The sequence below is a fragment of the Fukomys damarensis genome, unplaced genomic scaffold (genome assembly GCF_012274545.1).
Source record: "Fukomys damarensis isolate Sample0158 unplaced genomic scaffold, DMR_v1.0_HiC HiC_scaffold_22, whole genome shotgun sequence".
Taxonomy (NCBI): Eukaryota; Metazoa; Chordata; class Mammalia; order Rodentia; family Bathyergidae; genus Fukomys; species Fukomys damarensis.
Window position 1 is genome coordinate 17083820 of NW_022900934.1, and position 23695 is coordinate 17107514.

A 23695-nucleotide genomic window follows, 5' to 3' on the forward strand; every position below is an offset into this window, starting at 1 on the left:
GATGAAATGTGATGACCATCATTCTAACCCCACGCCAACATCCATGGGAAATAGCACATGGTAAGCACAGTCTATCATAAGTGCAGTCCCAGGACTGGAGAAGAGACACCAAGGTCTCATCCGGATTCTTCGAGAACTTATACCTGGCTCAACTGGTACACGCTTGAGGAATCAGTCTTACCATTTTTTTTTCATAACATGTAACTGCAGCATGCATGGGACACTGATATTGACAGTGAGACAGCATTATTGATATTAGATACTCATTGATGGCATGTGTAGTCCACAAGCAAGATAGCCCAAACTCTCCTCCCTGCTAACTTGTGAGGTCCCAGCCCAGCCTCCAGCCTTTGCAGGGATTGGAAGAATAGGCAGTCACTGCAGGCCCGTGCTTCCCTCTTGGGTTTGCAGGAGGAGCAGGTACCTCCTCATGAACTCTTAGGAAATTGGCACAGACATTTGCCCACTTAAGAGCAGTTCATCTCTCAGGTTATATTTCTGAGGGAGAAAAAGCAATTGTTGCAGTCCTTAACTGAAGGCAAAGGCAGACCTCATTTAGAGGTGATTGCTGCATGCTGGGGACAGGCAGTGTTTTTGTCAGCCACAGGTTAACCACAGGGTGCTGGTGCCAATTCAGAAGCCTCCTAGACCTTTGTTCCCTAGAAGAAAATTGCCCACCAATGTGAAGCATCATTAGAAAAAAAAAGGCTGGGGGTGGTGAGTGCGTAGGTGTGGTGTGCTTGTGTTCTGCCTCCAGTGAAGAGGAAGCCAGGGAAGAGGATTTCACTAAAGCCACTGGGGTTCCAGTTAGGCAGCTAGCGGCACTTCCACTTAGAAGCTTTCTGGATGGAGTGTGCTAAATGTGGGGCTTCTGGTTTCTGCCCTTCTGAAAGTTCTAAGTCTAATTAGGGATAAATTGCTACCTTTGCTGCTGCCTCAGTTACTCACCGAATAATCCAGTTTGAAGAGCACATAGACGGAAATGTGCCCGTGCCAGATTCCCAACTGCAGGCAGGTGTTACGCTCAGTGGGTTAGGATCAGTTGGTCACCTTTTGGTCACATGTGGGGAGGGTGTTACTGGCATACAGCAAGTAGAGACCAGTGATGCTTTAAAATAACAAAGAGTGCATAAGACAACCCCTCAAAACAATGAATTATTCAGTTCCAGATTCTAGAACTGAGGCTGAGGAATCCCTGCTGTGTAGGAAGATGTAGCCTAGCCACTGTCCAAACCATTAAGAAGTGGAAAGAACATGATTTCCCCAACTCTTGTTTTTTCTGTCCACTAATTTCCTGCCTGTGCTCTTACTGACTGAAGCCAACCAGAAGCCAGAGGTAGGAACTTAGTAAGGCAGGTTGAAAGAATCAGCTTCCCAAATGCTGCCCAGAATGCCCTTATGAGGTGAGGGGACCAGACTCCAACCCATACCTCCTGGTGAACCCTGGTCCTCCTCAGACAGCAGGGCAGGTGTTCAGTGGCCCTGGGCTGCTCTCTTTGTCATCTTTGCTCCTGCCGATGCTCTTTTAATGTTTGCCTTCAGAATGAGGGCACGCCATGGGGATGGGAGTTTTCTCTGGGCTCTGGGAAGAGCGAGTATACAGGATGCTAGAAGAGAGCTCTGCAATGCTATTGAAATGTGGATTTTCATACAGTTCAGAAACTTCTCACCTCCCACCCAGCTTGGACGAGAAAGTAAGAATTAAGGAGCTGCAACATTTTTTCTAGCACAATGAACTTTAAAAATGGAATTGCTGTGCAAAGCAATGACTGATATTTCAGTAAATAGGCTAAGTACAAATACATTATGGTTATTTCAGCTTTGACATTTCTTTGTGTCCAGAATAGTGTCAGCAGTGATGTTTGGAGACCAAGTTGTTCTCCCTTCTTGGCCTATGTTTTTCAAGTTAGAGGTCAAAGAGCATCAATGAAGGGACCGTAATGTCAGACTACACCCTCAGGTCTGTAGATATCATTTCACTCTCTTCCTGGTTATGGACTGTGCCTGTTTTAATAATAGCCGCATACAGTTATAGATTAAGTCCTTTTCCTCACAGCAATTGTCCTAATCCTTCTGACTTTCCATTCTATCAGTGTAATGCTTCAACCCTCATAATAAACATTGGGGATATCGTTAGGACTGTGAATGGACTGCGCAGGTTCATCTGACCTTGGTCCTCATGGAGTTTATCCCTCAAACTCATGCAACTTTGATGTGAACCATGCAGTTGGTTCTTGAAAGCTATCATTTTGGTCAAAACGCTCCCAACTCCTTCACTCAGAGGATACTGTTCAGAGACTCAGGGACACTAAACTCCAAGGTGACACAACTCCCAGGGCTCTGACTTATATCTGGCAAGCTGGCTTTGCATCAGACACAAGCAGGCACTAAGCACCACTTTACAGTGTATGTTTATGGCCACATTATAGATGATTGCATCAGGGAAATTTTAAAACCAGAGTGCTCTCAGCCGGTACTAATAGGGATTGGTAAATCTACAATAGTGAGTTGGGTTTGAGATTAGTTGCAACAACTGGGTCCATGTTACAATTTGCCAACTGATGTATTACCTAGAGTGGATTTTCTTGCCTGCCTTGTTTCCCCAAGATGCAGAAGAGATCCCAGTCTTTCCCCCCTGAGCCATGTGAGGTCATTGTCATCTTTCTAGATTTGTCAGGAACCATATTAACCCTTTTCAGTTAAACACATGACCCATTTAACTGAAGAAAAAAAAAGATTTTTATCTGCAGTTGCTGAATATGTTGCCCAAGATCTTATGGGGCAGATGAACTGGCTACTCCAGCCATCCTGAGCACTCTGTTCTAGGCATTTCAGGATGGAAACTGATATTGGGGACTGATCCAGATAGAGGAAACAAAGGTGAGGCAGATGCTTCTATTTCTTTGCTGTATCAACTTATTTTCTTTGTATGGCTGCTTTTGTTTTTGTAGTTTTATACAGGCCAAAGTTGTCACACAAAATTGTCCTTCCTTCCCTGGTCATTGATTGCACAGATGCATTCAGAGTGTCATGAGAAGTGGGCTAGTATTACTTACCTAAGCAGAGGGATGGGGGCTCTAGGAAATGCACCTGCTTCTGGCTGTGAAACCTCCTTATATTTCATGGGATATCTTGTTAGTTGCAGAGCTCCCTTCCCATTTATAGAGCAAAGGATCCGAGCAGAATAACCCATTTATGCCTTTGAAATAAAAGCACACAGATCATCTGTGAGTATTTGAAGAGCAGAGATGGTCTGCTGTGGCTTCGGTGCTCCTAGGATCTAGCACAACTTATATATAGTGGATACTCAGTATACATCTGAATGAATGGATGAGTGAATAAGTAAATGTATTCTAGGGTGAACAACCACAGTAAGACTTCAAAACTATTGAGTTTTCTATGGAGGGGTTGAGCTTCCAAGCTTGACCCTCTGTCTCTGCTACATGGTATTGCCTCCTGTATTTACAGAATGATGGTCTGTCCCATTTGGGAAAAGTGTGTGGAAGAACAGAAGTACAGCGGGGAGACACACACTCTTCTCACGGTGACCCCTAGATTTGTAGCTGGTGTTAGTCTCAGACCCTGGTGGGAGTAGCTGTTTTTGAATAAAGACACACTGCATGTGGTTCTTCTCCCTGGGCATCTGCCCTGAGCTTCCTGTCAGCAAGCTAAGGATAAATTGATGAAATAGTAATGTCTATTGAATTTCTTTAAACTAAACGACAATGGGCCACGTATTTGGGCATAGTTCATCTCCATAGATGCCAACCTACAGCACAAAAAATGCTGTGCACAGGTTCTGAGGGGACAAGAATTCTGTTTCTAAATTTCCTCTGCTGAGATGTGAGACCTTTAGGGAATTATTTCATGACTCCTAGCTTTGGTTTGCTCATGTATAATGCTTAGGTAACAAACAACTCATACCATCATGAGGGGGATTGATTAATCAAACATATTTTAAGAACCTAGTGATACAGTGAAGATTCCCAGTAAAGCAGAGACTGTGCCACTAACATCCACTTACTGGATGGAGTTTGAGGATGCTGCTTAGCTTGTAGCTTTCACTTTCTCATTTGTTGACAGGAGACGACTGTAATCATGACCCTTCTTTGCCCCACAGGCTGACTGTAATATTTGAGTGAGATGTAAAGAATGAGGAGATAAAAAAATTTTACTGTAGACCCAGATATACCTGCCTTTGTTTGCAGGTTGCAGTGATTGTGCTTCAAGTAATTTGGTTTTATTTGGGAGGGTTGTTGTTGTTGTTATTGTTGTTGTTGTTTTGTCCCGGGAATTGAATTCAGGACCTTGTGCTTGTGAGGCAGGCAGTAGAACTACTGAGCTAAATCCCTGGTCCTGGAGGATTGTTGTTTTAGGTTCCTGTTTAGAGAAATGGAAAGAGCCTGCAGATATGATTGGCTGAGACTGAGAAATAGTGCAGACAGCATTCATATTGTGATCTCAGCTGGTTAGGTTCCTACCCTGTGGAATCGTGAACAAACCCAGAGAAAAATTTTCAACTATAAACTTCACTATTTACTATATATGTGATTTAAGAAAGTCACCTCATTTCTCAGGACCTCAGTTTTGTCATTGTATTTCCTTCTTTCTGGTCTTTGTTTAAATGTCACCTTCTTAGAAAGTTTTTTTTTTTTTCTTCCATTAATCAGCTTTACTGTGGTAACAGAAAAAGAGTATCTTGGCTTACACAACAAAATTTGAGGGATTTCTCGAGGTTATGGCTCTGCTTCATGTATTTTTATTCCAGAGCACAGGTGAAAGGACTAACTCTTGGTTGGGATGGTCTACTTTCATGGAGGAAGATAGAAATAAGGGATTGAGCTAAACACACAAGGTACATTCCCACTGGATATAGCATATGCCACACCTACTTCCATTCTACTGGCCGATCCAAATCACACAAGAACCTTATACATCTCTTTTGGCTTGGTTCTAGATGTCCCCGAGAACCTCATGTGGTCAAAGGCTCGATCTAGCGAGTGCACTAAGCTCAAGGGCCCTAGGATTATGGGTGTGAGTGCTACCCTCCCTAAATAGTCTGAATAAGGTAAAAGGGGCAGAAAGATGCTGTAAATGCTCTTAATACCTTTTTTACCTTTTGTACCCCATGTTTCTCCTGCTTGTTTCCCATCCCAATTATGGACTGAAACCTCTATGAAATAGAAGCCAAAGAAACCCCTTCCCTTTTGACTTTGGGTGTTGAGTGTTTTATCTCAGAAACAAGAGAAAATCAAATAACACAACATCGTAGGCACAGAGATCGGTTTGGCCAGCAGAGAAGTCACAGGAATATGGTCGTGATGCACAGTCACCTTGGAATAGCAGAAGTAATAGGTACTGAACAATAACACAACATTCTGCAGCTTCTCTTGCTGTGCTAGTACCAGTTACAGGTGGCCTGCAACACCAGCATTGCCTACCCCTGGGTTTCTAATGTTTCTCTGTTATACTCAATGTGCTGTATTATCATTCTATTTAATTTGCTTACTTAGTGTTTAAATTGCTTATCTGTCTATACCTGATCATCCTAGAATGTCAGCTCTCAGAGGGCACAGGTTTTTATTTGTCCTTCCACAGATGTATCCTAGAGCCTTGGACAGTAGCATAAATACTTTGAATAAATTGATTAATCAATTCCGTGAAGGTAACAATGAATGACGTTCCAGGTGCCTCTCTGAACATTAAATCCTTCCTTCCAGCCCAGAGCATTATGTACCCAGAGCATTCTGTACCCACAGCAATAGCGTTGCATCTTTCCCAGGCACTGTGCAGGAATGGCCTCAGTTTTTCCAAGGATCCCAATGGAGAGCTTGTTTGTCAATCAGTTCCCATAATCTGGCTCATTGACAAGAAGTCATCTCTGTAGATAAAAAGTTAGGATAAACTCTTGGGACAGGCAGCCCCTACTTCAGAACACACCCTTACCTGAAAATGCACATAGAAGTCAAGTGCCCGATGATAGAAGGGTTCACTTTGGAATTCTTGTGTTTTGGAAAGGATTGAGAAAGCCAATTTCAAGAAATCTAAAAGTAATAACAACTGCCTCTGACTTGCCTTACCTTTTTGCATAAAATCTTCCATAGTCTGTTTCTAGCATTCAATATATTTTTAATTTTATTGTTTTCATTGACAATTGAGCACAAATTTGACGAGGAGCATACGTTTGATGAGCAGCCAATTGAGGCTAAAAATGTACCACTTTCAGTGATACTTAATGATTCTCATCATTGCCTTGGGTTTATGGACCTGAGCTTCTCATCACAAATGCGAGTGCTTTGGTAATTTCATTTCAATTTTCTGTTTTCACAGAATAATAATGAATAGCAACGTGAAAAATATTTCAAGTGTTCATGCACTTAAACATATTTCCAAGGCATCCACTAAGTAGGTGGATATAATTCTAGAGGCAGTTGGGACCCTGTTGGGAACAGGGAGGATACTCTCCTCCACGTAGCAAAACTGGCAACCTTTTGGGGTGATCGTTGAGTTGATGACATTCGGTAAAGGGATGACACAGGCACAATTTAGCAGAGACCAGGCAAAAATTCCCAGCATGCTCTATTTTTGATTAAATCTGTTAATTCACAGAGCCTAAGTTTTGCAGGGAAAAAGTGTTTTAAGAAGTATACTATTCAAGTTGAACAAACAAAATTCAAGGACAGCTTTAGATAATTATGAATTCTTCTTGAGGCTTTTCATTGTCTGACTTTGTCACAAGTATTTCTTTACCTTAGATAAAATAGCTTTACTATTTAGGAAAACCCATACTACTCTTTTTATCACTTTCCATGGCTCTTTCTTGTGTTTCTGTGGTGTTGCCCTGTGAAACCTGAACCTTGTCCTAGATTTTTACTTGCATTTCATACATATCCACACAGTGGGTCAGATCCATGAAACCAATTAATTCTGCCTGAAAAATGTGTACTGTGTTCACAGCTCTCTTCATACCAGGATGACCACTGGATAGGAGATCTCAGTTCTGTCCTGGGGTAGCGTAGCCGACTTCCTGTCCCAGGTCTCCACCTGCTCCTGGCTGCCTGGAGATTCTGGGAACTCTGATCTGGCCACTTATCCCTCTCTTGGGAATGCTGTGGATTAAACAGGGAAAGTGACAGAGTACCACAGGAGGGAAGATAAGAAGTGCATTTGAATAAATGTGAAAAGTTGAGAGAAAGTGTAGCTATAACAAAGGAAGAAGGAGGAGGAAGAGGAAGTAAAGATAAAGAAGGAAGAGGAGGAGGGAGTGAGATTGACATGATATCTAGGATCACAAAGCCCTTTTGCTTTTGTTTACTGGCAAGCTAAAAGATCTCCTTTTTCAGCTTAATTTGGATCTTTCAAGGTTTCTTTTTTCTTTTTTTTTTTTTTTTTTGGTTTTTTTTTTTTTTTTTTTTTTTTTTTTTTTTTGGTGCCGGGGATTGAACTGGGTCCTTGCCCTTGCAAGGCAGGCCACCGAACTGCTGAGCTAAATCCCTGGCCCCTTTCAGGGTTTCTTTCCTGTGCAAAATAGGTGAGTGAACTCACTGTAGCAGGAGCACTCCATATGTGCACTTGGAGCAGTGTCTGGTGAGCCCTGATAAAAATGACATCTTACAAGGTCAAAAGGAAGGCTTCCACAGTCCATGATTTGGGAACAGGGGGAGGGGCATCATTTAGAGATGCATGATTTCATGATACTTGTCCTTGCTTAATAAACCTTGTCCTGTAGGACCTGAATTACAAGCCCAGGCTAAATGACAAAGGGCCTAAGAGACAGTGCTCTAACCCCCTCCCATTGTACCATAGCCCCGACCTTTGTTCAAACCCTGGCTTAGGAATGTAAGGCAATCTTGTACTGTTTGAAGTCCAGATCATGATTAACGTGTAAGTTAGTGGTTCTAGACTATGAGATAAAATCTGTACCGTTCATAGAGACCCCAAGTTAATTGTCGAACTCTTTGCTCATCCTGAATGTCTTGGTGGCCTTTGAAATATCCTATAGGTATCTGTTAATCATCGATGTGTGACTGCCGAGTAACCTTTGTCCCCTGCCTGCAAGGTTAGAATGTTAACCCCCCCTTTTTTACCCCCCTTAAAAGAACCTCAGCCCCTGAGCTGACTCCTCTCTGAGCCAGCTACTTGGTTCTGAGAGTGCTGTCTGGCCAGACTAATAAAGGTCTGTTTACCAGAGAGCCTGGTGTGTTCCTTCCTGGGTGACTCTCACTGTCCATTGAGCTCCCGGAGCCTCGCTGAGCTATAGGTCCCAGCATCGTGAAGGCCCTTCCGGCTGTTCACGCTCCGCTGGGTGAAACTTTAGGTCTTACAGTCCTTGTTGGGACCCCAGCATCAAGGGCAAGAATACAGGGTGCTGGAGGCTGCCAAGGTGGCTTCCTTGAGAGAAACAGGGAAGCTGTGACAGCACACAGCAAACTAAGTCTGTCAAAGATGCAGCTTTCCCAAGTGAGAAATGAAAATTCATTTTCTATTTCACTCCTGCCTCCTGTAATACCTGTGTGCAGAGAAAACAGGCATATGAAGTATGGGCATGACTGAATGTAGACGTTGCAAGAACACAGAGGTAAAACTATAGAGGTGAAAAGCCTCCTATTATACATATTATCTTCCTTGTCTTCTAGTGGTATTGATTGGCTTCCAACCGGAGTTGAGATGTAAGGGCAAATCATTATGCTTTAGGGACGAGAGCAATATAAATGTCAAAGCAAAAGTGCAATACTTAAACATATGCCACAGAAAGGGACCATGTCAAACTGGATTTACTAATGAATTCCCAAATAGAATGCAACATATAAATCTAATGTATTACCATGTTAGTGAAGAAAAAATTCAGTGTTTCAAGCTATCTGAGTCCTTCAGATTAAATTGTTAAAAAATCTGGATTGAATTAAAAAGGAATAAAGAAGTTTATGGTCTTATGCATAGGTGTTTGTGCAAGTAGAATGCAGTGGTGTGTGTGTGTGTGTGTGTGTGTGTGTGTGTGTGTGATTCCCTTTGGCTTATGCGTGTGACACCCTGCATTCCTGCCCTAGGCGCTGCAGTCCCAACAGGGACAAATATCACAAGACAGTTCATCTCTTAATCATGTCCTCTAGCCCATCCCCAAGTCATGAATTGTGGTGGCTCACTTTGGTCTGCCAAGACATCATTTTCAACATAGTTCATTTCAAATGGTATTCAAATCAGGAATTCCTTTATTCCTTTGACAAAGAGTTTATAAGGACCTACATACTATTGCCTACTTGGACAGTGAATTTAGGGAAAAGAGAAATTATTAATAGATGTTCCCTCCTTTGGAATGTGTATAGATTGTGAAATGTTACCAGAGTGCTTTCAAAGTACTTATGTATCCTTGCCTTATATTTCTTGACTTTCTCTGCAAGTCATGGGTTGTACTACATTCTTTTATTTAGCTCTTAATTCCTGTTCATTCATATACCACAGGTAGAAGCATCTTACTGGAGAGATGCCCAATGTTTGTTCCATCCTCTGGATGTCTTCTCAACCATCTTTTAGACATGGCCCTTTGCCTGCACAAAAAACATTTTTTTTAGGGGCCGGGGATATAGCTCAGTGACACTGTGCCTGCCTCACAAGCTCAAGACTGTGAGTTCAATCCCTGGTACCAAAAACAAACAGACAAACAAAACCAAACCATTTCTCTTATATCAATTACTCCCAAATTCATACTCTAGATGTGGCTCCTAACACATGCCTCCTCCCAGACACACTTTGTTTTTTTCAATACAGAGTATCCAGCCCTTTTTTATTTTGAGCCAGTATCTTGCTAAGTCACTGAGTTACCCAGGCTGGACTTGATGAACTCATAAGTGTTCTCCCTCAGCCTCCCAGAGTGCTGGGATTATAGGTGTGCACCACCCTACCTAGTTCCCTCTCAGCTCTTTTAACTCATCTTTATATTTTATCCAGGATATAATTTCCTCTTAATTTATTACATTAAGACATTTTCTATAGGATAAAAGAGAAAGATTTAAAGAAGAAAAACTAATTAATAATCTCACCACTTTGAGGTAATCCTGATACTCATTCTATTCATTATATCATATAATGAACCTAATTAATTCCCAAACAGTTTTTAGGATTTCAAAAAGTTTTCACTGTTATTTTTTTTTGATGAGAAGAAACATCTGTGTTTTACATCATTAGTTTATTATTTTGAGTAAAGTCCAAGAAATTGAATTTCTAAGTCAAAGTATGTAAACTCTTGTCACCATTAAATTCATTGATTTTTTTTCCATCTTAGAAGCAAGAACAAAAGGAATCTTTTATTTATAGTTGTATTTTCTGTTACATATGTCATCATTCACCTTAATATCTTTCCTAAATGAGGATTATTTATTTCTGTCTGTTGTCCATTTTTGAAAACTATCCTGGTTGTCTCTTACTTATTGATTTGTAGGAAAGGAGATCTTTACATATTAAATATAACCATGTTGTTTCTTATGTTACAAATACCATTTTTATTTTTCATTTTCCTTTTATTTCACTTCAGTTTTACATACCAATTCTACTATAATGTTTGTTACTAAATATCGTAGGTACTGTTTACTCAAGGCAGAGAACATAGGAAGAAACAAATGAAGAAAGGCAAAGCAATGAATTAGTAATTTATCTTTGCATTATTTTCTAATATTATGTAAACCTTATTATACTACATATATTTTTATAGCTTCAAACACATATAACCATTTTGTTATATCAGATACTCCTTTTATTATATTCAGTCTTACTAATTGTTCAGTGCATTTTGGTGGCATTTTCATGTATGCATATACTGTGCTTTGATTATATATATACTCCTCTCTTGTCTTCCTTCTTCCCCCACCCCAATTCCCTTTTTCTTTTCCAAAAGTCCACTCTTCATTTCAGTTTCATTTGACTTTTTAAAGTTTCCACATATAACAGAAAACGCATGCTGCTTATATTTTGTGTCTATTAATTTCATTTAATATTATAACCTACAGTTCCATCCATTTTCCTGTAAATGATATTATTTCACTCATTATAATGGATAAGTACAACTCCATTGTGGACTGTGTTTTTTAATCAATTCATTGTTGATGGCTACTGAGGCTGATTCCATGTCTTGGCAATTGAAGCCGGGCATGGTGGCACATGCCTGTAATCCCAGCACTTGGAAGGCTGAGACAGGAGGATCACTGTGAGTCCGAGACCAGCCTGGGCTACATAGTGAGTTTCAGGTCAGTCTTAACTACATGGTGAGATCCTGTCTCAAAAAACAAAAAACAACAACATACCTCGGCAATTGAGAATAGTACCACAGTTAACATGAGTGTATAGGTTAATACTAAGTATTTTTTTACAACAAGATTTTAAAATGCATATATGTATAAAATACACATATATAAAGTATATATATATATATGTACTCTACACAGGTCTTAATTTTCCAATTCTTACTGACAAGCACAATTCTATCTGTAACTAAAACCAATTCGTGCTCTGTGGTCCCCTGTTGGACCAGGATTTTCAACCGCATTGAGTGTTACAAAGGAGATATATAGTCTGTGGAGTAGATGTATAAAAGGTTTTTTGAAATTGTCTTGGGAACCATGGAAAGTTATCTGAAAGAGAGTAACAGTCAAAGATCTCCAGAGATACAGAACCAATAGTGTGTGTGTGTGTGTGTGTGTACACATGATTATGGAGGTTGACAAGTCCAAAGGTTTGAATTTGGCAAGCTAGAGACCCAGAGACCTGATGGAGTAGTTGGAGTCAGAAGGGCAGTGGGACTGACCCTCCAAAGACTATTGTTTCTGCTCAAGAAGGAAAAGATCATGTGCCATGTTAGAGGCAGTCAGGCAAAAGGAATCCCTCTTATGGGGGTGGGAATCAGCCCTTTTTGTTTGAATCAAGCCTTCAATTGATTGATGAAAGTCACTTACATTAGAGAAAGCGTCTGCTTTACTTAGCCTGTCTTTTAAAATGTTTAACTCATCTTAAAAGCCTTCATGGACACTCCTAGAATAATGTGGACACTCCATGACCCAGTGAAGTTAGCCACTACAGGAAGTGATGTCAGGAGCCTGAAAAACAAACTTTTCCTTGTCCAGAGTCATGGGAGAATACTCCTGGTCAGTGCAGAAGCCCTCAGGTTGAGGTAAACGATGTCCATTGAGGCCTGCAGGAAAATGGGTGTCTCGCTAGAGAGGGAGAGAAACCGAGACCCCATGAGGTGAGGATGGAGAAATACTGCCTTCCACATTGTGGAAGGTTTCACTGAGTTTTTTCCAAATACAGTGGATGGTTTCTAGAGAATTATAAGTGAGTAGGTTATTTTGTATGAATGCTGTTTGAAAGCTCACTCTGTTTCTTGTGGGGGAAGACAGGTTAGTGGAAAGGACCTGAATGAAATTGAGAAAGCCAGAAAGGATGATTATGTGCAGATGGCAATGACTTTAAAATTGAGGGATGGATAAGTAGTTGAAGACATGCTTGGTGAATTCCAGAAGTTTACAGTCTAGTTGGCAATGGCAGGTACAGCATGGGTAGAGTGGACACTGGTTCTGCTGTTTCTGCCTGGAGGAACTGGGAGGTTCTAGGACTGAGATGAAAATATTAGAGGTGTACCGCTTAGGCAGGACCAGGGTCCATGCCCTGTGTGAAATACAGTTGACAATGGTAAGCAGGTAGAGAGGCTGTAGGTGAGAAGCTGAAAGGAGAGGACTGGTCTAATGCCATCAACGTCTGAATGAGGCTGGCTGCCATTTTGTGGGTGCTTTCTTAGAGCTGGATATTATCCCAGAGCCAGCCATTAGCTTTTGGAACTTATAGAAGAAGAAATAAAAGTAGCCAGCAAACACATAAAACTTTTCTATTTCAGATGTTAAAGACTTGAAAATTAAAACAATAAAGTTTGTGACTTATGATATTGTACAGATTGAAATGAAAAATAGTATAAATCTTAACATGGATTATCTCATCTTACTCCCTCAACAAGTCTAGGAGGTAAATATTGCTACTAGCCTTGCTTTACAGGTGAAGAGGCTGAGGCACAGGGAGATTAAATAATTAGTTGAAAGTAACAAGCGGTTCACTCAAGCAGTGGAACTTACACTTTAGTATGTATCAGAATCACTTGGAGAGCTTGGCTAAACAAAGATTTTTTTGACCCATTCCCAGAGTTTCTGATTCAGTGACTCTGTGGTTAGACCAGAGAATTTGCTTTTCCAAGATATTTTCAACTGATGCTGATGATACATGTCTAGAGACCACACACTGAGAAGCAATAGTGTAAAGAAGGAATGGGAGGGAGTCTACAGAACGCTAATATTTAATGATAAAATGAAGAAATAGCAAGGACAGGGAATAAAAATAATTAACTTGAGAAGAAAATGTTTCTTGGGCGAAGGGCTAGCTTTGTTGAATGGGCAACTGGAACCAACTGTAAGGTGGGGCATCAGGAAAGCAAGGGACCAAGGTGTGTAATGAATCAGGTTATAGAGGCCATCGGTGGCTCTGTGAGTTCACTGAGGTGTTTTGGGTCAAATGAAGATTGATATGGGTTGATACAGAGTAGGACTGCTGTGAGGAAGAGGAAATTCAGTCAAGGAGCTCACTGGGAAAGAGATTTGACTTGAGCTAGCCCTTCATTGACTTTTTATGTTACTTTCACTTTTCCATTATTACACCATTTCAGAGTATTGTTTTACATGCATGAATGAAGATCCATATGACTATTTTGGGTAAATTCCTAGAAGTAGGTTTGAGTGAAAATTATTCACAGTTTGAGCTTTTAGATACAGAATATAGATATGGACTAAAAAGAGCCAGACTGATTTCTAAAATCAAGTATCACTACTCAAGAAAGTTCTGACTTCTCTGCCTCCACCAATACCTGGCACTAGTTTTCTTTTTGCTTTTTGGTACTGGGGATTGAACTCTAGTCCTTGTGCTTGTGAGGCAGTCAGCGGAACCACTGAGCTGAATCCCTGGTCTACTAGTTTTCATTTTAATCTTAGAAGTATCATATGTCAAAATTTCAAGTTTTAATTTTTAAGTCTTTGTACATAAAGTTTTCCATGTTTGTCGGCTGCATTTATTTTTCTTGTACGTTTTGCTTTGGAGCCGTTCTTTTTTCTTCTTTTTGATTCGTAGAAAGTACTTTATGCATTAATAGCATTGAGCCTGGTTGCTTCTACATATGGCAAATATTTTCCATTTTAGACATGTGCATTTGAATGTGTTAATGTTCTATGGTAATGAGAAAAATTCTTTTATATGATTACATTTACACACTTTTAATGGCCTTGTCTTTAAAATAATGCTTAAAACTTTTCCTGTGCAACATGTTTCATATATATTTACCTAAATTGTGGTGCCATTTTGTTTGCTTTTGTACTACAGAGAGTTTTATTCCATCTGGAATTTATTTTAGGATAAAGTTTGATATTTTTCATATAGTTAACCTATTATGACACTACTATTGAATAATCCTACATTATTCTGTGGCTTTGAAATGTGAGCTTCTATTTTTCTTTTTGTATTTTTGTTTGCTTCTATATATCTTGTTCTATTCTGCAAATCCCTCTTGTTTAGTTAGCCCCTAATATGGCTTAAGGAAATAGTCTATGTCTGATTCCTAGAATGTCTGAAGTTTCTCAGGAAGCTGCTTTGCAAATGATTGTCTTTCTTTTACTCCTTCATTCTGATCTCATGTTTATCATGAAGGTAACAAAATCCCTTGAAACTTCAGTGCTGCTTCAGGTTTGGCCCTATTTATTTCCTTAACTAGTTCTTCAAGGAACAATATTCCATAAACGATAGAGAATAGAATAGAATTATGCACAGCAATGCAGGAGTTTTAGGTTGATGTTGGTATTGATAATGAGGAACATCCCCTTCGTGCACAAGGAATAATAAATGTTGGAGATCAGTTTACCCAGGGATAGAGTTGCCAAATCATAGAAGAGGATCTTAGAATCATAAAATCATAAGGTGCAACCTTGAGGAAACCCAACATACAGGAAAGTGTTGAAAAAACAAAGATGTGGATATAAAAGTAAAGACTGTTTAGTCAGGAAAGCCAAAACAAAGGAGACATTCCAGAAGATCAGGCTAGTCAACAAGTAAGGCAACAGGTTTTTTAAAGGCATCCAGGAGCAGATTGCTGGTCAATAAGCTAGAAATTACCAAGGAATAATTTGAATTCAAAGATTCAAAACTCTTCTTATCACAGATGCAGACAAGAACACCACAAGGCAGCTTATTATACTAGATAAGCATTGACTAACACATTTTGCATAGGGGAAAATGCACTTAGTCAAACAAACAAACAAAAAAAAACCCTCTGTTTAGCCATCCATTTCAAATTTTTATAGAAAATTGTGTAGGCAGCTTCAATTATGCTTGGGCAAATTTAGACTAATTAATGGGTTGACTAAGATAATTATTGAAATTTGCCTATGGATGAAAAGAGGAAAGATGAACCATTTAAATTGCTTTTTGTGTGTGCCTGATGACTATTTCTAAAAGAATGGGCCCACTGGGAAGTGTATGAAATGGGAGTGGCCCGTTCTTTGCAGGGTATGATGATAGAGTAACAAGGCAGATGTTTTAATCAACACACCAGGACCAGTGCCTTAAAAAGTCTAATATACATAAATGCATGTAACACATACCTTATAAAGAGAGATATAATTTATGGAGGGTCAACCGTGTACAAGGATTTTTTCAGATATTTTGTGTGTGTGATTACTTTTCATCTATTAAAAACAACCCCATGAAGAAGGCATTATCATCCCTAATTTACCAACAAGGCCCCTGAAGCATAGAGAGGTTACATTAATTACCATTCTATGTAGTCGGTGTGAGAAGAACTGTACCCAAACCCATGCTCACATTTGGTGCCCTCTCTTCAAAGAGGGCTCTTTGGGTGGTAACTTACTTGTCGAAATGAAAAGGCTGTTGTTCATGCTAGACTTGTATTTGCAGATAAATGAGTTCACAGCCAAGTGTGATGTACCCAAACCCATGCTCACATTTGGTGCCCTCTCTTCAAAGAGGGCTCTTTGGGTGGTAACTTGTCGAAATGAAAAGGCTGTTGTTCAAGCTAGACTTGTATTTGCAGATAAATGAGTTCACAGCCAAGTGTGAGATATATCGTGCACCATGCTTATTTCTCTCTAGTCATATTAAGATGTTGAAACATGTTTTCGGGATCAGCTTTTTCATCCCTCAGGTCTAAGCTGGGGCAATTTCTAAAACTTATGTCTTCTCCTAAAAGGATGAAGTTTCACCCCACGTTGCTGCTCTTTCAAAGGGGAGTGTCCCGCTGCTGGGAGCCAGCATAGCCACGGGGAGACAGTCCCCATTTGTGCTTCCATAGCTCAGTGGGGAGTGGCTGTTGTATCAGGAAGGCATCTGGTCTGCCATTTGTTGGCTGTGTGAATTTGAATGGCTCTCTATTATATGGGATTCAATTGTTAGAAACTCAACTCAAAAAAATCTTAGTCAAAAAGAGTAATTTTGTGGCTCTGTCAATAAAAAGTTCAAGGGTAAGATTTGCCTGGTGTCTCTCTTTTATTTTCTCCTTCTCCCCCTCCTTCTCTGTCCCCTCCTGCTTTCCATGCATATCATTGCATCTGTCTTTGTTATCTTCCTTTTCTAGTGAGTCCCTTCAAGAAATGAGAAAAGTGGTCTGAAAAATGCTACCAGCCTTTAATGATAGACTCTTACCATCCAAGCCCAGGTGACATACCTACCCCAGGGGCATAAAGTTAGGGATTTATTTGACAACCCACCAGGGTAACAGAGAAGAAGAATAAAAATTCAGAAAAACTGTATACAGAAGATAAAGCAATAACTATCTACTCTGGAGCCATGATTTCTTCAACTACAAAATGATCTTGAGATTCATCTTGTAAGTTTGCTGTGAGTGTAAAGGACATAAATTGAGAAGTGGTTGGCACATAATCTCTTTTTTTTTCTGGGTACCAGCGATTGAACTCAGGACCTTATGCTTGTGAGGCAAGCGCCGTGCCGCTGAGCTAAATCCCCAGGCCCTGGCACGTAACCCTTTTTTTTTTTTTAAGTGTCTATCATGATTATTCAGTTGTAAACTAGCCCACAGTTCCTCTAGAGATTAACCCCCAAATTTAAATCATTCGAAGTTGATGCTTGTTTGTAATTTGTTTTTGTTTGTTGGTTGGTACCGGGGATCGAACTTGGTCCTTGCTCTTGCGACAGAACCACTGAGCGAAATCCCCTGCCCACCTGTTTGTAATTTGAAACAGTCTTGACTTTGTCTAAGCACCTCTGGCTAAGTTCAAAATTACTCAATGTATTATTGAATGAATTATTCTGATAGGTCTTTCAGATAGGGAATCAGGGTGAATCTTTGCTCTTGAGACTCTCCAAACCTTGTACCAGAAGCCTCCACAGTGCTGTTGATGTACTTTAAGTAGGTCTGGTCCGTGCGATTGCAGGCAGAGAGCGTAGCTACCTGTTGAAAATTGTGCATTCCCTAAACTATAATCTTTCCTTTCCAATCTGCAGTGATGGTGAGGGATTTTTACTGAATCACGTGTCTTTATGCAGGTTCTAGGCATATTAATAAGCAAGTACCTATTCACATGAAGCTTTTGTAATATTTTTCAGTATTTACTTCAAGGGGATAATATGAAACTAACTTTACCTTTGACCTCTGGAACAGAGAAATGATAGGCTCAGTCGATGGTAGCTAATCTTATTTGTCTAAAAGAAACAAAAAATAATTCCTGCATTATTTCATTGTATTCACCTCTTCTCTCACTGTTTCCCTCTCCCACATTCCTGCCCTCCCCACAACCTTTTAATGCACTTTATTCCTTTGTTTGTGATCTGGAATAATGTGTTTTGTTAGTTTGAATATTTTAAATTTACACCAGTAAAAACATTTATAGCTCATTCTATTTCATCCTTTTAAAATCAGCACTGATTTTCAAAGTTCCGTCTTGGCTACGAATGTGCATCTTACCCATAAATTCTAACCCTTGTGTTTTAGTCTACACTTTTCTTCAAATCTCTGCCACCTCATGCTACATGATGGAACACATCCACTCATGGCAACCCGTGAGAAGTTCTTCAATCTCTAAGTCAGGGGTTGGATTTCTGAGTCACGGAGTATAAGTACTAAAGATTATTTTAAAAAATGACTGCACTGATTTACACCCCTGAAGTTGTACTTGAATATTATACATCACCACAGATCTACCCTGATTCTGCACTGTGTAGCTTCCTCATTTCTACGCCAGTCTGTTAAATATAAATGATAGCACATTCTTTTAATTTTAATTTTTCTAATTACCCATGAGTTTGAGCATCCATCCAATGTTTATTTAAATTTTGAATTTCCTCTTCTTTATTATTTTTCTAATCATATAACTTTTGCCTATTTTTTGGAAGAAGAGTTTCTGTTTTTTCTATTAAATTTTTACAATTGAATTTATATTCTAGGTAATATTTGTCTCTTTTAGACATTGCAAGTTATCTTTTTGCAATCTGTTTTTTGTTTTATTGAACATAAGTACATTTCAAAATATTTCTCTATTATTTGCTTTATGATGTATGCTTTTTAAGAATTTCCCTATCCTTATGTCACAATGATATTCTCCTTTTTTCTTTTTTCTGGTACCGGTGATTGAACTCAGGACCTTGTGATTGCAAGACAGGTGTGCTGCCACTCAGCTAAATGCCTGGCCATCCTATTTTCTTTTATTAACTTTATAGTTTTCCTTTTTCTTTTTTGTACTAGGGATTGAACTTGGGTCCTTGCGCTTGCAAGGCAGGCGGCAGAACCACTGAGCTAAATCCCCTGTTCTATAGTTTTACTTTTTTATATTTTGTATATGATCCAATTGGGATCTGCCTTTATATTTTATGTTTGCTTATAAGGAAGCCAGTATTTCCAGCACATGTATAAGTCTATTACTTATCCATTGATGTATAATTTAACCTATGTCATATAATACTTTTTTATATTTCAATGATCACAGATATTACTCTTCAATTCCATTATAATTATGCCTTTTTAGTTTTTCTCAAAATTGGGTTGGGCATATTCTCAGTCTTCCACCATAGCTAATCATGGATCCTTAGTCCCTCACGTAAAATTTAAAGTAAGTTTATCTCATTCTCGTAAGACTCCAACTAGAATTTTTATGAGTTCCGCTGAGTTTATAGATAAATTCAGTAAAAATATTGACATATTTGTTATATCATTTTATCCTCTCCAGGAATATGGAATGTCTGGATTTATTCAGCTTTTCCATTACCATTATTAGATTTTTTAAAAGTTGTGTTCATAAATAACTTGTGAGTTCTTGATTAATTCTTATTGTAGTTATTGTTTCATATTATAGTTTTTGTTGTCATATATATAATTTTTACTGCTTTTAGTTAGTTATTGATGGTGTAGAAAAATGCCATTGATTTTCTTTGTTGATATTGTATCCAGCTGCCTAGTAAAACTTTTATTGATTCTAATAGTTTGTGACTGTGTTGCATTTTCTGTATGTATGATTGTATTATCTGCAAATATTGACAATTATATCTCTTATATTTATATCTCAGTCTGTTCTTTGCTTCTTTATTAGATTATCAGAAGGAATGAGTTAGTGTCTTTGTTTTGTTCCCAATGTTAATATACATAGTATTTCTAAAGTTTCTCAAAACTATCTACTATTTATTGTAGGTATTAGATTTCATTTAAGAATATTATATTTTATTCTTATTTTGCTTAGATAATTTTCTTCCTTTTTTTTGCAGTACAAGGGATTGAAGCCAGGTCTTTTGCACTGAACTACCTTCCCAACATCCCCAAACCTTTTTTATTTTTTATTTTGAGATTTAGCTAAATCATTGTTACTCAAGTCGGGCTCAAACTTGTGATCCTAGGGCCCCACCCTCTCAGTGTGGAGGAATTACAAACTTCTGGCATCACACTTGGCTTAGAGTTTTTAATCAGAAATAGAAGTTCAAGTGGGGCCTAGTGGCACAAGCCTATAATCCCTCACTCTGGGAGCCACAGGAGGATCATGAGTTCAAGCCCAGTATGGGCAACTTAGTTATTTAGTGAAATCTTGTCTTTTAAAAAATAGAAGGCTGAGGCTGTAGTTCAGTGTGAAGGCCTTGGGTTCAGTCCCCAAGTACCACACACATGCACCTAAAATAGAAAGTAGAAGTTGAACCTCATCAGTTTTCTTTTCTGACAGCATGTTTTTTCCTTCTGAGACTTCATGTTTTTTCTATTATATATAAAAGAATCTATAATCATCTGTGAACATGAAGTCTTTAAATATATATTTTTTCATTCTTTCATTTCACAGTGTTTCACATATGCATGAATGCTTGTTTCACACTAATAAGCAGTGGATAGCTTATGTGAATATAGACAAGTAGTATCATTTGAAAATGATTTTAATGTTTCATGGTTTCCAGACCAGCAAAATCGTTTCCAATTTCTGAACTATCTGTTTATTTTGCAACTACTTAGTATTTTTTGAAGTTTTATGGTTCATTTAGTGTGTATTTTTCTATATAATTAAAATGAAAAGGTACAAAACAGTACATAAGAACGTATATTAGCATTCACGTGGGCATTAGTGGTACATGCTTATAATTCTAGACCCTAGAGGGGCTGAGGCAAGAGGGTTACAGGTTTGAGAGGAACTTAGCAAAGTACCCTATCTCAAAATAGAAACAAAAATGTGTGGAGTTGTAAGTCAGTGGTAGCATGCCTGTGAGTTCAATCACCAGTAGCACACAAAAAAAGACAAAGAATCAATTCCCTCCAGTCCACATCCCTCAGCTGCTTAGTTTCTTTCCCTTACATTAACCAATGACCAACAGGTGATAAGTGCATAAATATCCACACATATATAAATAAATACGCAGATACAGTCACCTAACATTTTTGTAATTAATTTTATTGATACATTTTAAGTATACAACATGACATTCATCATTGGAAATTTGCACCTTTACATAATCCATCTTGGTTCTTATTTTTTCCCCCTTCCCCTGCCCTCCCTTCAACCTCTCCACCCCTCCCTATCTGCAAAGACTTTGTTTCCATTTTTTCTTTTTCTCATATTAATTCCATCCCCTTATTTTCCCTACTCCTCCATTCCCCTTCCCCTTTGCACCTTTTCTTCCTATTTCGCATTATCAATTGTACCTTTACATTTTTTAAAATGGAGATGTTTGTAGATCTACTGCTTGCAACTCTGCTGTTCATCATTATATCTTGTAAATCATTCAGTTACATAAAAAGAGCATTTTATGGCTGTTTAGTATTTTTATGGCATCAACTCACACTGGTCTACAAAAGACTCCTCTCTAATTTTGTATGGATATAGTGGATTTAGCAGTCCCCTACTAATAGGTATTAAGTTATCTGTAGTTATTGGTTCTTGTAAACATTATTTCATGCATGTGTGAGTATATAGTAGGAAAATGCTTAGAAGTAGAATTGTGGATCCCAAGGTGTTTGAGGGTGTAATTTTCATAAATTTGCCAACTTATCTTCTCTACATAGTTTATATCACATTGTAGTCCTTACACAAATATGAATACTTTTTTCTACATGGTAGTCAGCAAAATGTATTTTTAACTTCTCCAATCTCATATGTGAATAATTATATTTCAGTTAAATATTATTTTGTATGTCTGGAGCTATAAGTTAATTTAAGCATCTTTTTAATGTTTATGAGTCATTTATATTTTTTCTTCTCTCAGAAGCATCTCCTATGCCCGTTTTTCAATCAGGTGATTGTTCCTTATTTCACTGATTTAGAGTAGTTCTTTCTACATTAGTCAAACTATAAGTTATATATTTTTTTCAGTTTAGTCTTTTGACTTTGCCTTATGATGATGTTAGCCACATAAACTATTTTTTTTTAATTTTCATTCATTACATTTTATCAATATTTCCTCTATGGCTGCTAGGCTTTGGTCAAGTTTGGGCTTCTCCTCTAAGATTTTAAATAAATAGTACTATCTTTTATTACCGTTATACTTTCATCTTTTGCATTAAACTTTGGAATCTTTGTGCCATTTTTCCTCTGTGTGAGGTGTGCACCTACTTGCATCTTTTTCTGTATGTGCCCACCTAACACTGTTTACTAAATAACCCAGGTCTTTGTTCATTGATTTCTATTCCCCCTTATCCTAGATCCATGCTGTATTTGGATCTGTTTCTACATTTTTCGTTGTATTTCCTTTGTCTACTGGTAGAGCTGAATCTTCCAGTTTTGTTTACTGAAACATAAGATATGCTTTCCTACCTTGGGTCACTAATATCCTCCCCACCCAACCTGACGGGCTCCAGGTGATGTTCATTTTCACAATTGTCTGACGTTGTCAATCATTCTTCACGTGCAGTTTAGAATATTCTTGGGATCCCATTAATTTTTAAGTAACCCCGGGAGTATCGACATTACACTCTCTAACATTGTCTCTCAGAATCCTTAGGCCAGTTATCTGTGCACATAGTTTAAATCGTCACATTGTTCTTCAGTGTGTGGTGCCTGGTAAGTGCAGACCTCAGTTCCCTCCGCACCCAGTAGCAAGCACTTTTCTCCTGCTTATGATGATGTTCACCTCAACCTCATAGTTCTAAGTTATCAACCTTTATTGGTCCTTGGGATTTTCCTACTTTACCCATTAACTTCTTGCTGAGAAAGGTTATTTAGCTCTTCCTTCTCCCCAACCCAGCGTTCACACAGGCATCCTTCTCACCCACCATCCCCATCCTTCCGATAAAATTATATCCTAATTTTGGTCAGATAAACACTCGGTGTTTACAGTATTTTGACTATGTAAATGTCATTCAAAACTGAACCACGCAGCAAATGATGATTATTTTCCCTTTCTGCACAACTATTATGTTTCCCCGAAGCTAATATTTGCTGTGTTTATGGTTTGTTTGCTTCATTTTTATGTTTTTATTACTAGTTCAGCCCCAGCTCTTTGCCAGTTATCTAACACTCTCTGCAGATATTCAGATGCTTCAGTTGCTTTTTCAGTTTCATTCTCCTACCGAAAGCTCTCCCTGAGCTGCTGGCCTGCTTTGCTCAGGCGCTCTGCTCTCTCTGTGCCTGGTACACGCCAGTTTCCTCTATGTCACTTCCGCGTCAGTCCAAGGATGCTCCGGCCTTTTCTCCTTTGTTAATGGTCCCATCACAGATGACTCCCTCTTCCTTGTGTTTCGGCCTCTCCTTGAAGGAACTTTGGCTTCAGAGACTTTCTCAAAGGACATGTGCAGGAAGCCAACATATGAAGACTTTTCTATAGTCAACCTTTCCACTGAATGAATAAGTGAGTCCACCAGAAATAGCTTTCTCTCCCTGTGGAAGAACTGTTCCATTGCTTTCCAGCATCTGGCCTTGCTTTAGAGAAAACTGTAGCTATTCTGATGCCTAATCATTGTCCATTCCTCTCTTTGTGCCCAAACCAATAGGATAATATGAAAATTCCATAATTCTAAAATTTCATAATTATATACCTTATTGTGAAAAATTTTTATCCATTTCCTTGGTTGAGCACATGATGTTTTTTGGGTTTTTTTTTTTGGTGCTGGGGATCAAACTCAGGACCTTGTGCTCGTGAGGCAGGCGGCATAACCACAGAGCTAAATCCCCGGACCTACTTTGTTCTG

At 38.8% G+C, this 23695-nt stretch overlaps 1 protein-coding gene across 8 annotated transcripts in view; it reads left to right on the forward strand.

Annotated features, from left to right (window-relative positions):
• The window catches only part of Ptprt (protein tyrosine phosphatase receptor type T), an 810280-nt gene that overhangs the window by 316763 nt on the left and 469822 nt on the right, over positions 1–23695 (forward strand). The gene's annotated exons all lie outside the window — the stretch shown is intronic.